General features: G+C 37.9%; 1 protein-coding gene across 8 annotated transcripts in view; it reads right to left on the reverse strand.

Annotated features, from left to right (window-relative positions):
* The window catches only part of NBDY (negative regulator of P-body association), a 339,446-nt gene that overhangs the window by 238,750 nt on the left and 78,624 nt on the right, over positions 1 to 22,072 (reverse strand). For 6 of the 8 annotated variants that reach the window (XR_009050425.1, XR_009050427.1, XR_009050426.1 and 3 more), the window contains one exon: positions 15,784 to 15,867. The exons of the other annotated variants lie outside the window; for them this stretch is intronic. The gene's annotated coding sequence lies outside the window, so the exon portion shown is untranslated. The remainder of the gene's footprint in view (positions 1 to 15,783; positions 15,868 to 22,072) is intronic. 8 annotated transcript variants of the gene reach the window in all.

A 22,072-nucleotide genomic window follows, 5' to 3' on the forward strand; every position in this document is an offset into this window, starting at 1 on the left:
TTATCTTTGACAAAGGAGGCACGAGTATACAATGGAAAAAAGACAGCCTCTTCAATAAGTGGTGCTGGGAAAATTGGACAGCAACATGTAAAAGAATGAAATTAGAACACTTCCTAACACCATACACAAAAATAAACTCCAAATGGATTAAAGACCTACATGTAAGGCCAGACACTGTAAAACTCCTAGAGGAAAACATAGGCAGAACACTCTTTGACATACATCAAAGCAACATCCTTTTTGACCCACCTCCTAGAATCATGGAAATAAAATCAAGAATAAACGAATGGGACCTCATGAAACTTAAAAGCTTTTGCACAGCAAAAGAAACCATAAACAAGACTAAAAGGCAACCCTCAGAATGGGAAAAAATAATTGCCTATGAAACAACGGACAAAGGATTAACCTCCAAAATATACAAGCAGCTCATGCAGCTTCATACTAAAAAAGCAAATAACCCAATCCACAAATGGGCAGAAGACCTAAATAGACATTTCTCCAAAGAAGACATACAGATGGCCAACAAACACATGAAAAGATGCTCAACATCACTCATCATCAGAGAAATGCAAGTCAAAGCCACAATGAGGTATCACCTCACACCAATCAGAATGGCCATCATCACAAAGTCTGGAAACAACAAATGTTGGAGAGGGTGTGGAGAAAAGGGAACTCTCCTGCACTGTTGGTGGGACTGTAAGTTGGTACAGCCACTATGGAAAACAATTTGGAGGTTCCTTAAAAAACTACAAATAGAACTACCATATGATCTCTTGCTGCTTTTAATATTCTCTTCTCATCTTCAACTTTTTGACACAATTATAATTTGTCTTGCTGTGGATCTCTTTGGATTAATCCTATATGGAAAAATCTGGGCTTCCTATTTTATTCCCCATATTAGGAAAGTTTTCAGCCACTGTTTCTTCAAATAAGCTTTCCTCTCCTTCTCTCTCTCTTCTTTTTCTGGGACCCTTAAAATTTAAATGTGGTTACACTTGATGCTGTCCCATAGGTTTCTTAAGTCATCTTCAATTTTTTTTTTTCTATTTGCCTTTCTTATTGGGTGAGTTCCATTGTCTGTCTTTGAGCTGACTGATCCTCTCTTCTGCTTCATCTAATCTGTTGTTAAATTCATCTAGTGTATTTTTCATTTTAGTTATTGCATTTTGCACTATGACTTCTAGTTTATACATTTTTATATTTTCTATCACTTTGTGGAACTTCTCATCGTTTCATACATTCTGCCATGTTTGGTAAGCATCCTTATCCCCATTATTTTGAACTCTTTATGAAGTAAATTTACTTATCTCTTTTATTAGTATTTTTTTATCAGGTTTAATTTGAACATTCATGTGAACCAGTTTCCTCTGTTTCCTCATTTTGCTTAACTTTCTGTGTTTGTTTCTATGTATTAGATGAAACGGGAACCTTCCTAACTCTTGAAGTAGTGGCCTCATGTAAGAGATAAAACATTATTTCACCAGCTCTTGGTTGTGTCTTGAGCCTTCGTGCTTGTCCAAGCACCCTATATTATTTTTAATAGATTGCAATTGTTGAGATTGTGCCAAGATTTGTCATTGTCACAAAGGGAAGGATCTCAGTCAGCATGTAGATTCAGGTTGATTGGAAGCCAGACCCTCAGTCAACAGTTTTTAAAGTATGCAATTCATTCACAGTCCTATGTGGCAGGAAGTGTAATTTTTGCTGGCTGCCAGACAAGGCAATCTGGAATAAGTCTTCTGGGTGAAAGTCACAAAAATTGAGGCTCCATACTAGTGTACAAACTCCTTTCTGGGAGGTAGTAGTGAGCCATAGTGAGGCAAAAGGAAAGCACAATCTTAGTAACCCCTGGCGTATATTCCCTGAGATTGTATCTGTAGGCCTCTAGATGTATGTCATATCTGAAGACTACCCCTCAAGCCAAACCTCCAGGACAAGCAAATAGGCCTCTTTCACAGACTGACTGGAGATGTGTCTTAGTCTGTTGTCTTTGCATAGCTTTAGGGGTAGTAGCCTGCCAAGAAGTCTACCTCTGATTATTACAGTGGTGTAGGACTCAGGGATGCAATCCCCTGGCCACTAGAGTCAAGTGTTCAAGGGTTTTCTATGGGAAACAGGCACAAAATCTGGGGCATCCATCATTTGCAAGGGCTCCCTTCTAAGAGATTCTGGTTCTCTGCTATGCAACAGAGCAAGGGTAGCACCCTGACTTCTCTGGTATCTGAAAAGGCTTAGTCAGCCCTTAGATGTGTCTTTAGTTAGAAGTTTATTCCTCAGTCTGCAACTATGATAAACTTATTGGATTATTTTGCAGAAATAATTGAGCCCCTGGGTCTTTTGCCTCATGTTGTGCCCTGAGAGTGGTATCTGTTTGAGATTTTTTTCTCCATTGGTCACAGTTCTGTGTGATTCATGAGCATAAGTGCTGCTGGCCTTCAAGCCAGGCAATGTAGAGGTGTGTCCTGGAAGTTGCTGCAAAAATCATGGTGCCAAAGAACGTATAAGCTCCTTTCTGGGAGATAACAAGCTAAAACAAGGTAAAAGGAAAGGGCAAAGATTCACAGTGCCTCTGTAAACCTCTAGAAGTGTTCCAAATCAGAAATCTGCCCTTTAGGCCAAAGATCATGGATCTGTGTATAGGTTTCTCTCACAGAAAGACTGGCAGTATGTTTCAGTCTGCTAACTGTGAAGTGCTCTGTAGTAGTTGGCCAAGAACATATCTTTAATTGGTACAACTCATAGGACCAAAAAAATGTAACTCCCTCTGTCCTCCAGAGCCAGAAGATCATTGGGTGTTCCCTGGTTTGCAGCTGCACACAGAAAACCAGGGTACCAGATGTGTGTAAAAGTTCCCCTTTGGGAGATATTGCACTATGAAGCATGGCAGAGGTGCAAAGATTGTATTCGTCATTTGGAGGGTAAATGTGGCATCTGCCTAGGGACCAAAAAAAGGCCAAAGTAAAATTAAAAATAAAAGTCACCCACTGGCTTTAGCAAAATAGAGGGAAAGCACAAAAATAGTGCCCACCAATGCACAGTCCCTGCCATTGGAGAGTATTTCAATAGGTTCCCGCCTGTCAGGGCAATGCTTTAAGATTAGCAAATGAATCTTTCACAGTAGTCTCTTTTCAAACAGCTGCTTCTATGCTAGGCCCTGGGGCAAGTGAGTCTGCATTTGATTCCTTTCAAGAGTTCCCTATAGCCCTTTTGATTCAAGAGATAGATGGGCCCCAGGCTAAACAGTTTCTCCCCTGTGGACAGAAACTCCATAATAGTGGAAACTCCATAAAAGCATGATGATGGAGGAGGCTGGGCCCTGCCCAGATAAGAGATAAAAGACTACATACTCCTCATTCTCAAAATCAAAGACACCTCCCAGACTACACATGTGCAGAAAGGCTCCTTGGAGGTCAGAAAGGGAGGGGGCACCACGTCAAAGTAAGTAATGTCAACTACCCATAGGCCTCTTCACTAGACTCCATTTTGGCCAAGTGATGAACATGCACACAGGGGAGGACCCTGAGATATACCAAATATAGACTCAGAACCAGCCAAAGCAAGATGATTGGTCAAAGAAGAAATCCCACCTAAAAGTGATTCAAACTGCCATGATGGGGTGGCTTTCTCTCTGAGCCTATCAGGAACTTTCTGTATTTTCAGCTTTGATCACCACCTCCCTGTGTTCAGTCTTCCCATTTTCTATGTTTTGTTTCTCTGCTCTTGATTTTCACTATGTGGTTACCATGAGGCTTATGTATGTTGACTTAAAAAAATGCACAATGTGAGAGTTGCTACTTAAGTTTTATTTGGAGCAAAATGAAGACTGCAACCTGGGAGACAGATAGCTCTGGAAAACTGCTCCAAGGAGGCAAGTGGGGGAGCCAGGTTATATAGAAGTTTTGTAACAGAGGGCAGGTAGTCTGAACATCAAATTATTATTGTTTATTAAAGAAAGCCAGATATCCCATGTTAAGAAATTTAACACTTTTCTATGTATGGGAAGTTGCAAGAGTCTGGGCTCACTGAAATCATTCCTTTGATATGCACCTCAGCTATCTGGGGCCAGTATCCTGTGTTCTCACATTCTGAGTTTCCTCAGGGCTCACCATAGGGACTGGCTGCAGTCTGTTGGTTGCTAGATGGCAGGTATTCTTTTCAGCCCTGGGTTTCCTCAGGGCTCACCAGCTCATGTTGGAGGGCTGCAAACATTGATGACTGTGACATCCTTTGTTTACTGATATGGCAGGAAATATTCCATTTATATATATTCCATTTATCATATAAAGCATCTTATATACTCCTTTTTCCTGCTAATAGCAGCTTGTCTTCATTCACCTATAAAGGTTCCACCATTTTACTCCCCTCCTTTCATATTTTTGATGTTACAAATTACCTCCTTTGATGTTGAATTTTGGTAAAATATTAAAGTAGTTATAATTATTTTAATGCTCTTTTCCTTAACCCTTTATGCTATAGTTGTTTAACAGACTACTTTAAATAGTTAGAATTTTCTAATTCTATTTATCACCTTTATCAGAGTTTTTGTACTTTTATTTTGTTAATATTTCACTAATTAGCATATTTTTATTTCAGTTTGAAGAACGTTCAACATTTCTTGCAAGGCCAGTCTAGTGGTGGCAAACTCACTCATCTTCTCTTTGTCTGGGAAAGTCTTTATTTCTCCTTCATATCTGAAAGATAAATTTGCTGAATATTCTTGGTTGACAATATTTATCTTTCAATACTTAAAATATGTCATTCCACTTTCCACTGGCCTGTAGCTTCTGCTGAGAAATCCACTGCTAGCCTAATGGGGGTTCTCTTGTAGGTTACATATGTTTTTCCTGCCTGCCTTTAAAATTGTTTTTCCATCATTGGATTTTGACAGTTTCATTATAATTTGTATGGGAGAAGGTCTTTTTTTGCATTTGGAAAATATGATGTCCTATTAGCTTCATGAACTTATATGTCCAGTTGCTACTCAGGTTTGGAAAGTTTTCAGATATAGTTTATTTTTTTTCAAGGATTTTTTAAAAAAAATTTTATTGGAGTATAGTTGATTTACAATGTTGTGTTATTTTCAGGTTTATAGCCAAATGAATCAGTTATACACATACATATATCCACTCTCTTTTTTAAGCTCTTTATTGGAGTATAATTGCTTTACAATGTCGTACCAGTTTCTGCTGTACAACAAAGTGAATCAGCTATATTTATACATATATCCTCATATCCCCTCCCTCCTGTGACTCCTCACCCTCCATATCCCACCCCTCTAAGTCATCACCAATCATCAAATTGATCTACCTGTGTTATGCAGCAACTTCCCACTAGCTATCTATTTTACATTTGGTAGTGTATATATGTCAATGCTACTCTCTAACTTCATCTCAGCTTCCCCTTCACCCCCCCACCCCATGTCCTCAAGTCGATTATCTACATCTGCATCTTTATTCTTGCCCTGTCACTGTATAACTAGTAGCCTTAGAGGGCCAGGACAGGGAGGGTGGGAGGGAGTCATGGGAGGGAGTCACAGGAGGGAGGGGATATGAGGATATATGTATAAATACAGCTGATTCACTTTGGTGTACCTCAAAAGCTGGTACAAAAGTGTAAAGCAATTATATTCCAATAAAGAGTTTGAAAAAGAAAAAAAAAAGCAACAGCTTTCCTCTCATCTGTACCAGCAATACCAACTAGAAAATATAATAGAAAATTAGGCAATATTTACTGTGGCAACAAAACCCATAAATTCTCTAAGAATCAATTTAATAGAGCATACTTAAGACATTTATAGAACTTTAAAATTCTATTAAGGGATATAAAATATAACCTGAATGAGCTGAAAGATATACTAAGTTTGTAATTGGCTAATGTAATATTACAAAAAAGTCAATTGTCATGAAATTAATAAAAAAAATTCAGTGAAATCATAAAAAAATAGCTTCTGTAGTCATTCATCTGTTGATGGTCACTTATGTTGCTTCCATATCTCGGCTATCATAAATATTGCTATAAACATTGGGCTACATATATCTTTTCAACTTAGTGTTTTCATTTTCTTTGACTAAATACCCAGGAGTGGAACTGATGAATCATGTAGTAGCTGTATTTTTAATTTTTTGAGAAACCTCCATATTGTTTTTCACAGTGGCTGTACCAATTTACATTCCCATCAACAGTGCTTGAGGCTTTCCTTTTCTCCACATGTTCACAAAGACTTGTTGTTTCTTGTTTTTCTGACAACAGCCATTCTGACAGGTGTGAAGTGACCTCATTGTAGTTTTGATTTGCATTTTCATGATGATAAGTGATGTTGAGCCTGTTTAATGTGCCTTTTGGCCATCTGTATGTCTTCTTTGGAAAAATTTCTCTTCAGGTCCTCTGCCTATTTTTTAATTGGGTCTTTTTTTTTATGCTGAGTTGTATGAGTTCTTTGTATATTTTGGATATTATTCTTTAATCACACATATCATCTGCAGATGTCTTCTCCCATTCAATAGGTTGCTTTTTCATTTTTTTATGGTTTCTGTCACTGTGCTAAAGCTTTGTAGTTTGATATAATCCCATTTGTTCATTTTTGCTTTTGTTTCTCTTGCCTATGGAGACAGATCCAAAAATAATTGCTAAGATCAATGTTTTCTTCTAGTAGTTTTATGATTTCAAGTCTTACCTTTGCACTTTTAATTCATTTTGAGTTTATATTTTTAAGATGGTGTGAGAAGATATTTTAATTTCATTCTTTTACATGTAGCAATCCAGTTCTTTGAACACCACTTATTGAAGAGACAGTTTCCTCATTATATATTCTTGCCTTCTTTGTGTGGATTAATTGATCATATGTGTGTGAGTTTATTTATGTGCTCTCTATTCTGTTCCACTTATCTATGGGTCTCTTTTGTGCCAGTAGCACAGTGTTTTGATTACTGTAGCTTTATAGTATCATTTGAAGTCAGGGAGCATGATAATTCCAGCTTTGTCTTTTTTGTCAAGACTGCTTTGGCTATTAAGGTCTGTGGTTCCATACAAATTTTAGGGTTATTTATTCTAGCTCTGTGAAAAATGTCATGGGTATTTTCATAGGGATTGCATTGAATCTGAAGATTGCTTTGGGTAGTCTGGACATTTTAACAATATTAATTCTTCCAATCCATGAACATGAGGTATCTTTCCATTTATTTGTATCATCTTAAATATCCTTCATCAATGTCTTATAGTTTTCTGAGCATAGGTCTTTAATCTCCTTGGTTAAGTTTATTCCTGGACACTTTATTCTTTTTGCAGTGCTTGTAAATGGGATTGTTTTATTCCTTTCTCTATCTGATAATTAATTATTAGTGTACAGAAATGCAACAGACTTCTGTGTATTAGTCTTCTATCCTTCAAATTTATTGAATTCATTTATTAGTTTTAATTACTCTTTGGTGGCGGTTTTTAAGGGTTTATATATATAGTGTAATGTGGCTTGCAAATAGTGAGAATTTTACTTCATCCCTTTCAATTTGGATGTCTTTTATTCCTTCTTCTTGTCTGTTGTTGTGGCTAGGACTTCCAATACTGTATTGAATAAAAGTGGTGACAGTGGGCATCCTTGTCTTGTTCCTGATTTCAAAAGAAATTCTTTCAGCTTTTTAACCACTGAGTATGATTTTAGCTGTGGTTTGTCACAAATGGTTTTTATTATGTTGAGGTATGTTTTCTCTATACCAACTTTGTTAAACATTTTTATCATGGATGGATGTTGAATTGTGTCAAATACTTTAACTGTATCTATTGAGGCAACCATGTGATTTTTATCCATTCTTTTGGTAATCTGCTCTATCACATTGATTGATTTGTGGATAGTGAAACATCCTTGGAATAAATCCCACTTACTCATAATGTGTGATTCTTTTTATGTATTATTGAATTTGGCTTGCTAACTTTTTGCTGAGGATTTTTGCATCCATGTTTATCAAATAATGGCCTGTAATCTTTTTTGGTAGTGTTTTTGTTGTTTTTGGTAGCAGTGTTATGCTGGCCTTGTACATTGAGTTTGAAAATGCTCCCCCATCTTAAAATTTTTGGAACAGTTTGAGATAATATGTCTAACTTTTCTTTAAATGTTTGGTAGAATTTTCCTATGAAGCCCTATGGTTTCTTGGGAGTTTTTTTGATTACTGCTTCAATTTCATTACCAGTAAGTGGTGTGTTCAAATTTTTTTTTTTTTTTCAATAGTTGTGGCACACAGGCTTAGTTGCTCTGCGGCATGTGGAATCTTCCTGGAGCAGGGATCGAACTTGTGTCCCCTGCATTCGCAGGCGGATTCTTAACCACTGCGCCACCTAGGAAGTCCCCAAATATTTTTTTATTCATGACAGAGTCTTAGAAGACTGTTTCTATAAATTCATCAAATTTTTCTAGGTTGTCCAATTTGTTGACATATAACTGTCTGTCGTACTCTGTTATGATTATATTTCTGTGTCACTTCTTTTTCTATTCTAATTTTATGTTTTGTGGGACTTCTCACTTGTTTTTCTTCATGAGTATCTCCAAAAGTTTATCAATCTTGTTTATCTTTTAAAAAAACCATCTCTTAGTTTTATTGATCTTTTCTATTGTTTTTTGGGAGGTCTCTATTTCACTTCCACTCTGACCTTTATTATTTCCTTTCTGCTGTTAAATTTTTGCTTTGTTTGTTCTTTTTCTAATTCCATAAATAGAAAATTAGGTTATTTGAGATTTTTCTTGTTTCTTGACATAATCCTGCATAATATTCTTTCTTACAACTGCTTTTGCTTCATCATAGGATGAATTATAGAATTGATTGATTGATTCATTCATTCATTCATTACAGGATTTTGGAAAGTTGTGTTTCTATTTTCACTACTCTCAAGGTATTTTCTGATTTCCTCTTTGATTTTCTAATTGACCAATAGTTTTTTATTTGTTTGTTTACTTGTTTTTAGTAGCATGTTGTTTAGTCTCCATGTGTTTTTCTTTCTTTCTCTATTTTTCTTCCTGAAATTGATTTCTAGTTTCATGTCATTATGGTTGGAAAATATGCTTGATATAACTTCAGTCTTCTTAGATTCACTGAGATTTGTTTCATGGTCTAGCATGTGAACTATCCTGGAGAATTTTTATGAACACTTGAAAAGAATGGGTATACTGCTGTTTTTGAATAAAATGATATGTAGATATCTATTAAGTTTGCCCTGTGTAACATATCATTTAAGGTTACTGTTTCATAATTGATTTTATGTCTGCATGATATCCATAGACTTAAATGGAATAATAAAGTCCCCTAGTATTATTGTATTATTGTCAATTTCTCCTTTTGTGCCTGTTAATATTTGCTTTATATGTTTAGGTGCTCCTATATTGGGACTGTATATGTTTAAAAATGTTATATTCTTTTCTTGGATAGACTACTTTATCATTATATAATGCCCTTCTGTGTCTTTTATTATAGATATTGTTTTAAAGTCCACACAGAAAATTAATAAGGAAACACAAGCTTTAAATGACAGAGTAAATCAGCTTGATTTAATAGATATCTATAAGACATTACATCCAAAAACAGCAGATTACACATTCTTCTCAAGTGCACATGGAACATTCTCTAGGAGAGATCACATTTTGGGTCATAAATCAAGCCTTGGTAAATTCAAGAAAATTGAAATCATATCAAGCATCTTTTCTGACCACAACGCTATGAGATTAGAAATCAATTACAGGAAAAAATTGTAAAAAACACAAACAAACAAACAAAACAAAACAAAACAAAACAAAAAAACCCCACAAACACATGGAGGCTAAGTAATACGCTACTAAATAACCAAGAGATCACTGAAGAAATGAAAGAGGAAATCAAAAAATACCTAGAGACAAATGACAATGAAAACACAATGATCCAAAACCTATGGGATCCAGAAAAGGCAGTTCTAAGAGGGAAGTTTATAGCAATACAATCCTACCTCAAGAAACAAGAAACATCCCAAATGAACAATCTAACTTTACACCTAAAGAAACTAGAGAAAGAAGAGCAAACAAAACCCAAAGTCAGTAGACAGAGAGAAATCATAAAGAGCAGAGCAGAAATAAATGAAATAGAAACAAAGAAAACAATAGCAAAAATCAATAAAACTAAAAGCTGGTTCTTTGAGAAGATAAATAAAATTGATAAACCTCTAGCAAGACTCATCAAGAAAAAGAGGGAGAGGGCTCAAATCAATAAAATTAGAAATGAAACAGGAGAAGTTACAATGGACACTACAGAAATAAAAAGCACCATAAGAGATTACTACAAGCAACTATATGCCAATAAAATGGACAACCTGGATGAAATGGACAGATTCTTAGAAAGGTATAAGCTTCCAAGACTGAATCAGGAAGAAATACAAAATATGAACAGACCAATCACAAGTAATGAAATTGAAACTGTGATTAAAAATTTCCCAACAAACAAAAGTCCAGGACCAGATGGATTCACAGGCGAATTTTATCAAACATTGAGAAGAGCTAACACCCATCCTTCTCAAATTCTTCCAAAAAATTGCAGAGGAAGGAACACTTCCAAACCCATTTTATGAAGCCACCATCACCCTGATACCAAAACCAGACATAGATACTACAAAAAAGGAAAACTACAGACCAATATCATTGATGAATTTAGATGCAAAAATCCTCAAAAAAATACTAGCCAACAGAATCCAGCAACACATTAAAAGGATCATACACCATGATCAAGTGGGGTTTATCCCTGGAATGCAAGGATTCTTCATTATATGCAAATCAATAAATGTGATACACCATATTAACAAATTGAAGGATAAAAACCACATGATCATCTCAATAAATGCCAAAAAAGCTTTTGACAAAATTCAACACCCATTTATGATAAAAACTCTCCAGAAGGTGGGCATAGAGGAAACCTACCTCAACATAATAAAGGCCATATACGACAAACCCACAGCAAACATCATTCTCAATGGTGAAAAACTGGAAGGATTCCCTCTAAGATCAGGAACAAGACAAGGATGTCCACTCTCTCCACTACTATTCAACATAGTTTTGGAAGTCCTTGTCACAGCAATCAGAGAAGAAAAAGAAATAAAAGGAATCCAAATTGGAAAAGAAGAAGTAAAACTGTCGCTGTTTGCAGATGACATACTACACACAGAAAATCCTAAAGATGCCACCAGAAAACTACTTGATCTAATCAATGAATTTGGTAAAGTTGCAGGATACAAAATTAACACACAGAAATCTCTTGCATTTCTATATACTAACAATGAAAGATCAGAAAGAGAAATTAAGAAAACAATCCCATTCACCATTGTAACAAAAAGAATAAAATACTTAGGAATAAACCTAACCAAGGAGGTAAAAGACCTGTACTCAGAAAACTATAAGACAGTAATGAAAGAAATCAAAGATGACACAAACAGATGGAGGGACATACCATGTTCTTGGATTGGAAGAATTAACATTGTGAAAATGACTATATTACTGAAAACCATTTACAGATTCAATGCAATGCTGATCAAATTACCAATGGCATTTTTCACAGAACTAGAACAAGAAATTTTACAGTTTGTATGGAAATGCAAAAGACCCTGAATAGCCAAACCAATCTTGAGAAAGAAAGATGGAGTTGTTGGAATCAGCCTACCTGACTTCAGGCTATACTACAAGGCTACAGTGATCATGACAGTATGGTACTGGCACAAAAACAGAAATATAGATCAATGGAACAGGATAGAAAGCCCAGAGATAAACGACAGTCAACTAATCTGTGACAAAGGAGCCAAGGATATACAATGGAGAAAAGGCAGCCTCTTCAATAAGTGGTGCTGGGAAAACTAGACAGATGCATGTAAAAGAATGAAATTAGAACACTCCCTAACACCATACACAAAAGTAAACTCAAAATGGATTAAAGACCTAAATGTAAGGCCAGACGCTATAAAACTCCTAGAGGAAAATATAGGAAGAACACTCTTCGACTTAAATAACAGCAAGATCTTTTTTGATCCACCCCCTAGAGTAATGGAAATAAAAACAAAAATAAATAAGTGGGGCCTAATGAAACTTCAAAGCTTCTGCACAGAAAAGGAAACTCTAAGCAAGACGAAAAGACAACCCTCAGAATGGGAGAAAATATTTGCAAACGAATCAACAGACAAAGGATTAATCTCCAAAATATATAAACAGTATATCCAGCTCAATATCGAAGAAACAAACAACCCAATCAAAAAATAGGCAGAAGACCTAAATAGGCATTTCTCTAAAGAAGACATATGGATGGCCAAGAGGCACATGAAAAGCTGCTCAACATCACTAATTATTAGAAAAATGCAGATCAAAACTACAATGAGGTATCACCTCACACCGGCTGGAATGGGCAACATCAGAAAATCTACAAACAGTAAATGCTGGAGAGGGTGTGGAGAAAAGGGAACCCTAGTGCACTGCTGGGGGGAATGTAAATTGATACAGCCACTATGGAGAACAGTATGGAGGTTTCTTGCAAAACTAAAAATAGAACTACCATATGACCCAGCAATCCCACTACTGGGCATATACCCAGAGAACACCATAATTCAAATAGACACATGCACTCCAATGTTCATTGCAGCTCTATTTACAATAGCCAGGACATGGAAGCAACCTCAATGTCCATCAACAGATGAATGGATAAAGATGTGGTACATATATACAATGGAATATTACTCAGCTGTGAAAAGCAATGAAACTGGGACATTTTTAGAGACATAGATAGACCTAGAGATGGTCATACAGAGTGAAGTGAGTCAGTAAGAGAAAACCAAATATCGTATATTAACACATACATGTGGACTATAGAAAAATGGTACAAAGCAACTGGTTTGCAAGGCAGAAATAGAGACACAGATGTAGAGAACAAACATACAGACACCAAGTGGGGAAAGCGGGGAGGGTTGGATGGGGGGAATGAATTGGGAGATTGGTATACCAAATTGTACACTCTAAACATATGCAGTTTATTGTAAAAATTAAAAAATAAAAAATTGAAAAAAAATTAAAGTCTATATTGTCTGCACTTTAAATATATAATGCCACTGTCTGCTGTTTTGCAAATTTTCTGTGGAAAAATCAACTGATATATTTATGGGGGTTCCCTTGTGACTTTGATTTTCTCACTGCCTTTAATATTTTCTGTGTCTTTAACTGCTATCATTTAAATTATGGTATGTCTTGGTGTGGATCTCTTTGGGTCCATCTTGTTTGGGACTCTGTGCTTTCTGAACCTGGATATCAGTTTCCCTTCCCAGTTTAGGAAAGTTTTCAAGCTTAATTTCATCAAACACATTTTCTGCCCCTTTCTTCCTTTCTCATTCTGTGACTCCCTTGTGAGTATGCTTGATGTTGTCTTAGAGGTTCCAATCCTCATTTTAATTTTTTTTTTGATGTTCTAATTGGGAGATTTCCACTACTTTTTCTTCCAAGTCACTTATGCATAAATCTGTATCACATAATCTGCTGTTAATCTTTCTAGAGTTTTTCCCATTTCAGTTATTGTATTGTTTGGCTCTGATTCATTGCTTTTTATATTTTCTAGTTCTTTGTTGAAGTCCTCACTGTGTTCCTCTATTTTTTCCTGAGTTCTTGGAGCATTTTAATGACTATTGCTTTGAACTCATCATCAGGTAAATTACCTATCTCTGTTTTATTATTTTTCTACTTCTGGTTTTATCTCTCTTTTTTTTGGGAACAGATTCCTCTGTCTTTTCATTTTGTTTGAATTTCTATGTTTGCTTCTATGAATACACCTAGTCTTGAAGGTGTATCCTTGTGTGGGGGCATCACTATGCTCTCTGCATGTGTCCAGTGGCTTTGATGGGCTTTGTCTTCCTGTATGGTGTCCTGGTAGCTGCCAACTTGATGGGGATTAAGGCTAGAGCTGAAGAAGCTGGAGTCAGATCCTGGTGCAAGCCACAGCTTTTCTTCTGTCACAATGGTGTTTGCTGCCCTGTTGGAGCTGTCATCAGGGCCTGAAGGACTGGAGCCACACTCCTGGGCAAGCTTGGCTTCTCCCTGCCACAATGGCAGTTTCCACCATGGCCAGGGCTGGGGCCAGGGCCTAAGAGGCAAAAGCCATCATCCTGAGTGAACTCAGCTTCTACCCAATATGATAGCAGTTGCTACCCTGTCATAGATGGGGATAGGAACCAAATGGATAGAGGTCCAGAACAAGATTCATTTCTTCACAGCACTATTGTCTCTACCTTTGCTGTGTCTAGAGCCAGGGCCTAAGGGGCTAGAGACACAGTACTGAGTGAGCTTGTTTTCTCCCTGGCATAATGGCAGATTCCTCCTTGGGTGGGGGCAGGACCAGAAGCCAAGAGGTTGCAGTCACAGTCCTGAGTGAGCTCAGCCTTTCCCCATCATGAAGGCAGTCTCTGCCCTGGCCAGTGGCGGGGCTAGATCCCAAGGTTCTTCAACAGGAGCCTGGTGCTAGTCTTGGCTTCTCCTAAGGTGCTATGATAGTCACCACCTTGGCAGGGAGCAGGGCCAGAGCAGGAGGACCTGGAACTGGGGTCTAGTGCAGCCTGAGTAGGCTCATTGGGGCAGTCCTCATATGCTGGCCAGAGCACCAGGCCGTTTACTGGTGCCTCTACTCAGGGACTAGGAGGAAGCATGTGTGCTTGTTCTTCAGGAGAAAAGTCTTTTTTTACTACAGCCCTCCAGGAAACCCCACTGTTTTTTAAACCAGTCAAAAGGGCTTGTCTTCCCAGTGCTGGACCCCAAGGTTGGGATACCAAATATTTGGCTTGAACCCTTTGCTCCTTAGGGAGGATCCCTGAATGATCAGAGGTGTGTGTCCTGACTAGATCATTTATTCTCCCTTCCTACCAGACTTCTTGTGGTTCTTTCTTTATAACATTGGTTTTAGAAGAGCCATTTTGCAGTCTTCAGTTTGTTCTCAGAGAGAGTTGCTCTATGTTTAGTCATAGTTTTGGTGTGTTTTGAGGGAGAGGTAAGCTCAAGATCTGTTCCACTTTCTTGATACCAGCACTTACCCATTATTCTTAAATCAGCTTTTTAAATGAAATCTGAATTCGTAGGCTTTCTTCACTTTTTTTTTCAATTCTTAGTTCTCTTTCCTCTTTCACTCAAATCATTTCCAAACTCTTATCCTCCATATTAGTTGTTCCCTCTTCCATCTGATCTGCTCTACTTCCAATGCTCTCTAATGCATTTTTCATCTTATTTATTGAGTTCATCAGTTCTAGAATTTGTTTAATTCTCTCTCTCTCTCTTTTTTTCTTAACAATTGCAAGTACTTTGGTAAATTACTCCTTCCATTCATCAGTTTTGTTCCTGAATTTATTGAATTGCCTTTCTGAGTTGTTTTTTGTAGCTTGTTGAATTTCTTTAAAAGAGCTATTTTTTATTCTTTATTAGTTAGATGTGTAAAGACACATTTGTTTGCTGGAGAATTTTCATTTTGTTTTTGTGGTGGTGTATTATCATGATTTTTCATAGTGTTTGATGATAATATGTGCTTCTGCCATCACATTTGAAGTAGCAAACAACTTTTTTTGTTTAGAAAAGGCTTTATTTAGTGTGATACTAACAATTTTACAGATTGGTAATTAGAAACCTTTTTGCTTGCTTTTTTTTCCAGAAGATAGAGATATAGCACAAGTTTTTGATTTCTCTTACTGGAGTTAATGACCTCTAAAGTTGCAGTGCTTGTGTATAAAAACTGATATAAAAAATGTGGCATAATGGAGGGAGGTGTCATTTCATACCTGGGCCTTTGGGTGTGCTCATGATCCAGTAGGGGGATGTTCAACTGGGGGGTGGGTTCCAGAGGTCTATGGATGGGCTTCTTGCTGAAATCACAAGGCAGATGGCAGAAATCACATTCTGTCAGTTCTCTTTGCCTGCCTTTCCCCCTTTCCTTTCCCTCCCCACATTCCCGGAGGTCCCACCTCAGAAAGATCAACATGTCCCTCCAGCAGCATCCTAAACAGCTGAACAAAATTTCAGTCACCACTTTCAATTTACACCTCCTCTATTAGAGGTCACCACTGTTGCCACTGCCATTTCCACCACTGTGATGCACAAAGATCCATTGCCTTTCCTGAGATCCAATCCACCCACATTTGGTTGCATAAATGGATGAAATTTTGGGGTGTCCTTGGGTGCTTTTTGTTTGGTATGTATATCTGATTAGTTGTAAATCAAATGAGAAAATAAAACTCATGGTGCTATGCTGACATCACTCTCTATTATTAATATTTTGAGTAACCTCCATATTGCTTTCCACAGTGACAGGAACAATTAACATTCCCACAAATAGTGTATTAAGGTTCCCCTTTCTACATATCCTTACCAACACTTGTCATTTCATACCTTCTAAAATGTGTTAGGCTTAAAGGAGAGGCAGGAGACCTTCATTGTGGCATGCTCAAGAGGAGCTTCCTGCTCCATGACCTCACAGGCAACAGAGCAGCACCTGCACGAGCACCACTGCCAGCCATGGCTGCTAAATCAGAAAACAGAGATGGCTGCAGTGGCCACCAAGGGTCCTGTGTGCAAGGCAGGTCATTGGCTACACCATCCCAGTGGCAAGTGCAGCCTGCAAACGCCAAGGGTCCTACATTCAGGACCAACTTCACTGGGAGAATGTACAGCACACTTCAGACTCATGCCAACCTCTGCTGCTGCAAACACTCTCACAAATTTCAATTAGACTGCCATATCCCTCCCGCCCCACTAGCTGGAATCTGCAAGTAAGCCTCAATCACCCACTTTTGCCCCCTTTTGCCTGTGTGGGGAACTTACTCCTGAGAGCAGCCAACACACAGAGATGGAAACAAAACCAAAATTGATCCCTGAGGACTGTAGGACCAAGAGAAAGGGAAACAGTTGCAGGAGGAGCAGATTTAATACCCACAATGGGCTTGATAGACCTTGCACCTGTGGATTACCGGAACAATAGAGGCTGTAGACGTAGGGGGCAACTGTGTACTGTGGGAGCAAATACACACAGGAATAAAACAAGATCACAGTCTGAGCTCTCCACAGTGCCCATAGCAGGTGCAGAGACCTACCCAGAAGTATTGGAGGACTTCCTGGTTTGTTTGACTCGTTCCTGGTTTTATGTATTTGTTAGTTTAATCATTACTGTATATATTTGGATATGCTTTCATTTATTGGTTTGATTATTCTCTCCTTTGTTTTCTCTCTTTTTCTTTTTTTTTCTCTTCTCTTTTCATCTCTTTTTGTGAGTGAAAGTGTATACATCTCTGTGTAATTTTGACAATTTAGTGTTGCTATTACCACCTGTCTAGGGGTTTTCTTTTCTTCTTCCTCCTTTTTCTCAGTGCTGTGCAGCTTCCAGAGTCTTGGTGCCCCAGCTGGGGGTCAGAACAGGATGTCCGAGGCAGGAGAGCTGAGTACAGAACATTGGATCACCAGAGAATTCCAGAACCCATGGAATAGCAATCAGCAAGAGCTCTCCCAGAGGGCTCATGCTCAACACTAAGATCCAACTCCAACTAAAGACCAGCAAGACCCAATGCTGGATACCTCAAGCCAAACAACTAGCAAGACAGGAACATAACCCCACACATTAGCAGACAGAATGCCTATAGCCATACTAAGCTCACAGACACACCTCAAAACACCAACAGACATGGCCCTGCACTTCAGAAAGATAAGATCCAGCTCCACACACAAGAACACAGGCACAAGTCCTCCACCCTCAACCAGGAAGCCTACACAAGCCACTGAACCACCAACCTCCCCACTGTGGACAGACAACAGAATTAAGAAGAACTAAGACCCTGCAGCCTGAGGAAAGAAGACCCCAAACACAGTAAATTAAACAAAATAAGAAAACAGAGAAAGATGCAGTGGATGAAGGAACAAGGTAAAACCCCACAAGACAAAACAAATGAAGGAGAGATAGTCAGTTTACCTGCAAAATATTCAGAATAATGATAATAAAGATGATTCAAGATCTCAGAAATAGTATGGAGGCACAGATGGACAAAATGCAAGAAATGTTTAAAAAGGAGCTAGAAGAACTAAAGAGAAAGCAAACAGTGATAAACAACACAATAACTGATATTAAAAATAGTTTAGAAGGGATGCAGAGCATAATAACTGAGACAGAAGAACAGATAGGTGACCTGGAAGATAGAATGATGGAAATAACTGACACAGAGCAGAAGAAAGAAAAAAGGATGAAAAGAATTGATGACAGTCTCAGAGACCTATGGGACAACAAACACACCAACATTTGAATTACAGGGTTCCCAGAAGAAGAAAAGAAAAAGAAAGGGTCTGAGAAAATATTTGAAGAGATTAGAGTGGAAAACCTCCCTAAAATGGGAAAAGAAATAGACAACCAAGTCCAGGGAGCACAGAGAGTCCCATAGAAGATAAACTCAGGAAGAAACACACTGAGAAAAAAATTATCAAACTATCAAAAACTAAATACAAAGAAAAAATATTAAAACCAGCAAGGGAAAAGCAACAAATAACATAGAAGGGAACCCCCATAAGGCTAACAGATGATCTTTCAGCAGAAACACTACAGGCCAGAAGGGAGAGGCAGGATATCTTTAAAATGATGAAAGGGGAAAACCTACAACCAAGATTACTGTACCCAGCAAGGATCTCATTCAGATTTGAAGGAGAAATTAAAAGCTTTGCAGACAAGCAAAAAACTAAGAGAATTCAGCACCACCAGACAAGCTTTACAACAAATGCTAAAGGAACTTGCCTATGCAAGAAACACAAGAGAAGGAAAAGAGTTACAAAAACAAACCCAAAACAATTAAGAACATGGTAATAGGAACATACATTGCAATAATTACCTTAAATGTGAATGGATTAAATGCTGCAACCAAGAGACACAGATTGGCTGAATGGGTAGAAAAACAAGACCCAGATATATGCTGTCTACAGGAGACACACTTCAGAACTAGGGACACATACAGACTGAGAGTGACAGGATGGAAAAATATATCCCATGCTAATGGAAATCAAAAGTGAGCTGTGGTAGTAGTACACATAGCAGAGAAAATAGATTTTAAAATAAACACTATTACAAGAGACAAGGAAAGACAATACATAATGATAAAGGGTTTAATCCAAAAAGAAGGTATAACCAATGTAAATATCTATGCACCCAACATAGGAGCACCCAATATGTAAGGCAAATGCTAACAGCCATAAAAGAGGAACTTGATAGTAACATAATAATAGTAGGGGACTTTAACACCCCACTTACACCAATGGGCAGATCATCCTTACAGAAAATAAATAAACACAAGATCAAAATGACACATTAGAGCAGATGGAATTAATTGATATTTATAGGAACTTCCATCCCAAAAACAACAGAATACACTTTCTTCTCAAGTGCACATGGAACATTCTCCAGGATAGATCACATTATGGGTCACAAATTAAGCCTCAATAAATTTTAGAAAATTGAAATCATATCAAACATATTTTCTATCCACACTGCTAAGAGACTAGATATCAATTACACGGGAAAAACTGTAAAAAATACAAACAAATTGGAGGCTATACAACAGAATAGTAAATAACCAAGAGAGCACTTATGAAATCAAAGAGGAAGTCAAACAATACCTAGAAATATGAGACAATGAAAACACAGTGAACCAAAACCTATGGGATACAGCAAAAGCAGTTCTAAGAGGTAAGTTCATTGCAATACAATCCTACCTCAAGAAAGAAGAAAAAATCTTGAATAAACAACCTAACCCTACATCAATTAGAGAAAGAAAAATTAAAAATCCTAAAATTAGCAGAAGGAATGAAATTATAAAAATCAGATCAGAAATAAATGAGAAAGAAATGAAGGAAACAATAGCAAAGATCAATAAAACTAAAAGCTGGTTCTTTGAGAAGTTAAACAAAATTGATAAGCCATTAGCCAGACTCATCATGAAAAAAAGGGAGAAGACTCAAATTAACAGAAACAGAAATGAAAAAGGAGAAGTAACAACTGACACTGCAGAAATACAAAAATTATGAAAGGCTACTACAAACAATTATATGCCAATTAATGGACAACTTGGAAGAAATGGACAAATGCTTAGAAAAATACAGACTTCCTAGGCTGAACCAGGAAGAAATAGAAAACATGATCAGACCAATCACAAGCACTGAAATTGAAACTGTGATTAAAAATCTTCCAACAGGAGAAGAAAGATGGTGGCAAATTAGAAGGATGTAGATTGCATCCCTCTCCACAGATGCATCAGAAATACATCAAAAGACACAATAATTCCCACAGAGAACCAGCTGAACACCAGCAGAGGACCTCAGACACCAGAAAAGACTGCAAAGATCCTGACATAACTGGGTAGGATGGGGGTAAGGGGGAAGGAGAAAGAGGAGGAGAAGAAAGGAAAGGGACAGGTCCTACAACCTGGGGGCGGAGGATATGAAAGAGAGGGTAGATTGCCTAATTCGAGGAAACATCCCTTATCTGACACGGAAACCCCTTCTCCAATGGGGAATTTCCCTATGTCAGAAGGGAGGCATCTATGACTGTTCAAAGAGGGTGAAGCGGCTGATCTGTGGCACGTGGGAAAGAGTAAGAAATACACAGAAGGCCTGCACCACAGCTCAGTGTGTCTGGACTGAGATTTGGGTTCACAGCTGTACAGGGGGTCTAGGAGCTGGAACGTGAGAACTGGAGAACTGGTTCAAGGTGAGAAATATTTTTGACAGTGGGGAGATGGACAGAGAGGGCAGGAGGGAAGAAATTCGCAGCAGAGAATGCCTACCATGGAAAGCTGCGCAGCCATGGAGGTGGCTAGATACTGCTGATTCACAAGCAGGTGGGAGGAGTCGTGGGTGTAGCCTCTCTCTCAGTGCCAGCAACGGACAAAGGAAGGACCCCTCTGGGCCTGGCTAGCACAGTCAGGGATAACAAAGGCCCCTGGGTGGGGCTAGCCTAGAATGCCAGCAGCTGTGCACCAAAAGGCAGCAGAGTGGCCCAGCTCTGGAGGTATTGTGCTTACACCTGAGCTACCGGTGTCGCTTTGCAACAGGCACTGCTACCGCCGACCAAGCTGCCATGATCCAGGCAGGGTGCCACAGTGGAGGTGTACGCAGAGGGGTGGAGCTGTGGTTGTACCCTCTCTCTTCCCACACACGGGCACTTACAGACATAAAATAAAAGAAGCTCTGCTGGTTGCAGAATAATACAAAAAGCCCAAGGTGCGTAGAAGGACACTTACAGCTGAGACACCAAAGAAACAGAAATATTATTATTAATTCTATTGATCTGGTCCATTCTGGGGTCAGTTCTAGCTTTTTTTTTTTTAAATTAATTATGATGTTACTCCTAAGGGATCTACAGGTTTTCTAACATTTTTTTATTCTTTTTTTTCTTCTATTTTCATTTTTAGGCTTTTTATATATTTATACTTCTAGCTAAGTTTTTTGTAGTGCTGATGTGGTCTCTCCAACCTTCTTTTCTTCGCTATGTTTATTACATTTCTAATTTTTTTTCATATTTCCAGTCACAGTATGCTCTTCTGTTGCCCTGTCTTCTATCCTTTTTTAGTTTATTTTATCTTAATATACTTATAAGCAATATTATTGCTCTGCTCTGTTTCCTTGCTTTATTCTCCACATGACACACTGCTTTGGTTTTTATTATTGGGTTTGGTCTTTATCTTAGTTCTAATTATAATTGTCTGATTTTGTTTGGGAATCTTCAGGCTGTCTGGTGGTACTCTTGCTCTTTATTATATTTGATCCTAGCTTTCAAAATTTTCCCTGGAATTGTGTTTGTGTGTGTTTGGTGGTATTTATATTTCTTCTTTTTTTTGTCTTTGAATTTCTGTTGGTTTTCTCTTTGATTGTCTGACTGCATACTGGGGTTTTTCTGTCATGTCTTTCTAGTGCCTTATGTTCTACTGGCTTCAGTATTTGCATATCGTACACATGTATATGTTTCCTTGATTTAGTATTAGTTTCACTGAACACTATACCATTAGTCTGGGGCTTGGACAGTCTTTTTAAAGCCACTTTAGTGCC

This window comes from Hippopotamus amphibius, chromosome X, assembly GCF_030028045.1.
Source record: "Hippopotamus amphibius kiboko isolate mHipAmp2 chromosome X, mHipAmp2.hap2, whole genome shotgun sequence".
Taxonomy (NCBI): Eukaryota; Metazoa; Chordata; class Mammalia; order Artiodactyla; family Hippopotamidae; genus Hippopotamus; species Hippopotamus amphibius.